Below are 5,816 nucleotides of genomic sequence, written 5' to 3' on the forward strand. Positions count from 1 at the left end.
CTTCAGAGTCTGAGTATCTGGGTTGTTCACAAATTGAGCCAGCAGCCCAGGCACTGCAAGAATATGGACCAGGAGTTCCCATGCAGTGCCTGAGCAGTGTGGGAGAGGATCAGGTACCATTCACATTGGTGAGAGTTGTTCATTCCTTTAAGGAAAGAGAAATATGGGTGTTCATTTGTGGTAGGCTGCCACCCTTCGTGCTGCAAGGGGCTGGTCCAGATCCCTCTACTGAACCTTCCTGCCCTCCAGCAGATCAACATTTCCACCCATCTTAGTATCATCTGTGAAATTCCTGGGGGTGCCCTCGATCCCCTCATCCAGATAATCAATAAAGACATTAAACAGGATTGGCCTCAGTACTGAGCCCTGGGGAACACCAGTAGTGACCGGCCCCAGCTGGATGTAACTCCATTTACCATCAGGCCCCAGGCTCAGCCCTCAGTTTCCTCCCCTGCTGTGGAAGAGATGGTATTAATTTTTTCTTCTTTTCCTTCCAAAATACCTTTCAGCAAAAATGAAAAGCATTTCAAATGTCAGCAAGATCTGCTTAAACTCTTACAGTCTAACCATAGCAGCACTCTGCTCTGTGCCAAGAAGAAAAGTCGGGCACAAAGGATTTAAATGAAGGCTTGGAACTGCCTGGTGAGCAAGTGCATACCTAGAAAGAAGGAAAAGGGGCACTGAACATTTGGTCTTTGGCTCTGAGCAGTGTGTCCCTAGGGCTCTGCATCAAGGCATCTTCACAGCTTCTCCAAAACAGTGGCACCCCTGCAAAATGAGGCAAGACCCCCAGTGTGCAGCACACCCCTGTCACAGCTCCTCCCTGCAGAGCTCCTGGCCGAGCCCCAGGAAGGATCTGTGCAGCCTCTTTCCAGCCCTGCTTTTGGTCTGAGCTGTGCTACCCAGCAGGACGAGGATGAGACATCCAGCCCCTTGCAGGGGAATTCTATGCTAATCACTGGCAACTCCAGGAGCTGGAGATAAAGCACGGCTTGAAACAGCCTGGTTCAGCTGAGCAGCTGTGGGATCTGTGTTTATTCCTCCGTATGCTTTTGGTTCCTTTGCCATAGAAACCTCCCCATGGAGAGCTGGTTGTGAATAAGTACATGCAAATGCAAATCATGAGGTCCTGGCCTAGGAGACTGCCACTGCTTCTTGGATGAACTCCAATGGGCTGTAACTCAGCTGTGGAGGAATGACCCCAGCACACCCTGTTCCCTGCCAGCTCCTGACCCCACTGACAGGTGAAGGGCTCGGGGAGCACTGGTGTGCATCCAGCTCCACAGCTGGGAAGTACCCCAGTGTCCCCCACAGGTGAGGTGTATGCTCAAGGAAGAGGCCTGGAGGCCCCAAATCCTCCATTTTCATAAAAGCTGAGTTCACAAACCAGAGAGGATGGTAAAACCGAAATGAGCCTTTCCTTGCACTGAATGAGAAAGCTCAGGGCTCTCAAAGGGGATTAAAGGGATGAGCTGCTAATTCAAGTCTCCCCAATGATACCCAGAGGGACCAGCTTAGTTATGCTCCTAAACCAGGGGGTGCCTGCCCTGCAGTGAGCCCATGTCTCCTGCTACGTAACAGGAGATGGATCCCTACCCTACTGAATACTCTCCTCAGTATGTGCTTGCTGGTGTAGGGTGTAACCTCAGCTGCTTAAAGCCACACACACCCCTCAGTATCAAAACTCACATACCAGGCTCTCTCCATCATTTTCATTTTCCCCAGCCTCCCTCTCCATGCAGGATGCAGATGCTCAGCCTGTGATGGGACCTGTGTCATGCAGCAGGGAGGAAGCTGCAGCTGCACAGGTAATTTCACAGTCCTTTCCCTATCCCTGACCTCCCACCAGGGGACCAGTCTCACAATAGCTCTCCAAGTGAGACATTTAAGCACATCTTCCAAAAGCAGTCTGCTGGAAGGAGAGGTCACCAGGTACAAAGCATCTCCCTTGAAGCTGTTGGTGAGCACTGTCAGCTGGGGCTGTGTGGGCTCAGGCAGGCAGAGACCTCCAGTATAACCAGCCTGCAAAGCCCAGCCACAGGGGCTGCACACACAGCTAATGAGGCCATTGGTGCCAGAGAGCAGAGGGAAGAAGGAACAGCACAGACACTTCCAGTTACTCCAACAGAAAAGCACTTGTTCCCTCCCTACCTAACTGGACAACACCTCCCTCACTCCTCCGTCCTGTATTTTACCTCAGCCTCTGACCACAAACCCCAGGTAAGCATCCTGGCATGCTCCAGGTGGCAATATACCGAGCACTGAGGCTGCCACAAGCCTCCCTCATTCCAGTCTGAATAACTAGTAATCATTTTGTTGAGGTAAGGATGCAAAAAGCAGCTGGAAGCACAGGCTTGTCTGATCTATTTTTTATTTCACACACTTCAAAACCTGTCAAGACCCTTCTCTTCTGCACTGCCAAGGCTCTTTTATCAACTTATAATTCATCACAAGCACTCGGAAGATAAAGGAGTTTGCACTGTTTGGGGCAGGCTGACAGGCTCCTTAGCGGACAGCTGCTGACAAAGATGTCAAAAATATAAATTGTTTCATCTTAAGAAAACAAACAAGAGAGGATTAAACATTGCCTTTAGAGATCACCTGTCCCGCACTAGATGATGTTTCACAGCCCAGAAGAGGCAGTGGTGTCTCAGTACAAACTCTTACCACTACAGCACCCTGACAGTGCAGCAGGTGTAGGAGCCTTCCAGGGCAGCTGGCAGGAAGCCCAGTTACCCCGGCGCTGCGCAGTTGGGGACCATTATCCATGGACAAGAGAATCTGTTTTGCAGTTTACTGGCATTTGAGTGCTCTCAAAATAGATACAGTAGCTGGCTTAAGGCTGCCAAGAGGTAGTGCACAAAACAGAATAGGCCGGAACACTCTTAGCTGAGGCCAGTGCTCTGGGAAGCCATGACCGCATCTCGATTCTGCTGTGAGACACCAAGTACTCGATTGTGAACTCCTTCTGTTCCTCTCAAATTTGAGAGTATTCCAGTTCAGTGATGCTGATTCAAAGCCAGAATAGCCACAAAACACAATAACCACACAGGAACTCTTCCTCAGCAGCAGAAGAGCTCAGAGGAAAGTCAGCTTTTCTTCTACGTGCATTTACTCCTTTTCCCAAAGCTGGACACTCCCCCTGCTGCCTCCAAACTGGCCTCAAAAGCAAGGGAACCACAGAAATACTGAAATTTCCTTCTACAGCATCAGGGTCATTTTGCTTGTGTGCAGGGTGTGTCACAAGGGTGGAGGAGAGAGACTTCCCTGCTTACTGACCAGCCAGTTCCTCTGCTTCTGGGAGGGCTATTCCTCCCAGTCCGTTTTTGTTTCAATCTGCCCCATGTTGGATACAATGATGGGAAGCATTGGGAAAGCTATCAAAAACTACATAGGCCTTATTCAATCTGTGTAACTCCCCTGAAGCACATGGGGTTTCAACAAGCACAAATATGGCACAGAAAAGGGAGAAAAAGGTCCTGTCCCAGACAGCAGCAGCAGCTGCCTTTGGGTCTTCATGTCAGACTTCTGAGGGGAGCTTTGCTCTTGATCCCCTGAAATCTTTTGGTTTGCAGAGCCAACAGTTTGACGTGTGCACCTTTGTCTGAACTCTGCTGCAACTGAAAAACTGAGTAAGTCAGAACCAAACTGCTCATTCTACCAACAGTTCTTTGGGATTTGTGTTTTTCAGAAACTGCAAGTGAAAGAGAGCGAAATGAAGGGCACCAAAGGAACAGCTTTGACATGTAACAAGGTAGTCAGAGAAAAGAGCTCAAAGTGTCTCCAGGTCCCCTTGCCTGGATCTCAGCTCGGACTGGCCCATCCCTCAGCTCCACTATGACTTGGAGTGTTTTAGAGTGTCACTGGCAGCCCCCAAACCTCCTGCTAACACAGCACGAGGACAGCGGGAGCCATTGGCTACTTTGGGGTTTGCATCACTAATGCCTGTGCTGTTGCTGTTCCTGATCAATATTGTTTAGCTCCCACAATTGCATCTGAACTGGCAGCACTCACTAACTTTTTCCTGATTTTGGCTGGTTTTGGAAGACTGCAGAGGGTCCCTTATGGTAACACGCAAAGGACCCTCTTTAAAGCAGGGGAAGGCAATGCCTGGCCCCTACCTGCCCTTCCTGCTGCCCCTCACTAAGCAGACATCAGGCCAAGCCAGACAAATGCAATCCCTGACCATTAACCTCAGCCATCCCTCAGGATAGAAGCCGTTTTGCCATCCTGGGCCAGATGCTCTGGAGCTGAGTGTCTGCTGGGCTCCCACCAGCAGGAAGGCAGGATGCACCTCCAGAACTCCTTCCTGAGGTGCCCAGCTCACACCCCGGGAGCCCGTGCCCAGGGGCTGCAGGGCTGCCATGAGGGGAGGGAGGACTCCTGCAGCAGGTCCCACAAGGGCCCCGCTGCAGGCACTGCTGAGCACAGCTCCCAGGCTGCTGGCACCGTTGGGAAAACATACTTAGGACAGGGCAAAACGCCACAGAGCAGTGAGGGGAGAGGGGAAAAGTGTGAGAAGCAGCTCCAGAACACCAAGGCCGGGGGGGAGGAGGAGGAGGAGGATGTGCTGCAGGCACCAAAGCAGAGTCCCCTGCAGCCCATGGGGTGACCATGTGGAACAGGGGAACGGTGTGAGGAGGAAGGAGCAGCAGAGACAACCTGCCATGGACCGACCACAGTCCCACTTCCCAGTGCCATGGGGAGGGGAGGCAGAGGAGTTGGGGATGAAGGAGTGAAACTGACCCTGGGAAGAAGGTGGAGGTGAGAAGGTGTCTTAATTTGTCTTTGTTTCTCACTAGCCAAACCTATTTTAACTAGCAATAAATCAATTCTCCCCCAGTAGGTCTGTTTTGTCCAGTACAGTAATTGCTAAGTGATCTCCCTGTCTTTGTCTGGGCTCACCAGGATTTTTATCTGCGTTTCCCGCCCTGCCATGTTGAGGAGGGGAGTGAGAGCAGTGAGGTGAGTTTGGAGAGACCTTCACAAGGTAAAATGATGGGAGCCATCACTGGGGTTGGGATTCAGAGACAGAGAGCCAAGAGGTAAAGCAAGACTTGGGATCAGGGTGCTGAAACTAAGGAAAGCTAAGGCTGCTGCTTGGATCATCCCCAGTGTAACCCTTAGGCTGGGGAATCAGTGTGTCCCATAGCATTAGTGTCAGCCTAAGGATAGGACTGTGCTCCAAAAGGAGGGCTTTGAAACACACAGTAAAAGCAAGGCTCAAATGAGGCAGCAGAGGTGACGTGAGGGCTCTTACATGGACCCTCTCAATAGCCTCTAGCCAGAGGCTTCAACATGTCCCATGGTATAAATCTCTGCCTAGGTTTAGGATTAGACTTCATGTATTTGGAGTCAAAATCTGACGTGAAAAACCCCTAATGAGTTCCCTAGAGCTTCATCCGCTTTTCTCCATGTCAAGTTTGGATCATTAACTGGGGAAAAAAACACGTCTGTAGCGAAAAGACAAAACAAAGACAGCAGATCCTAACAAATATCAAGAGCAAAGGAAGAAGCAACATTTTCTCTATGCACAGTCACTCCTTCTTTCCCCAAACCACAGCACTCCCCACTCCTGTATCCAAACTGCCCTCAAAAGCCAGAGGTGAAAACAACTGCAGGCAAATGACACACTCCTGTCTGGTTCCAAGGATGCATCTGATGTACACTTTGATATAGTGTTCTTCAAAGAGAAACAACATTGACTTATGGCTGAGCTTTGCAAAAAAAGGCTTGCTGTGGAGCTGTTTCAGAGACACGAGACTCACGCAGAAAGGAGCTCATTCAATTGTGAAGCAACAAACAGCAACATCTTT

This window comes from Neopelma chrysocephalum, unplaced genomic scaffold (assembly GCF_003984885.1).
Source record: "Neopelma chrysocephalum unplaced genomic scaffold, ASM398488v2 Primary Assembly neopelma1_116, whole genome shotgun sequence".
NCBI lineage: Eukaryota > Metazoa > Chordata > Aves > Passeriformes > Pipridae > Neopelma > Neopelma chrysocephalum.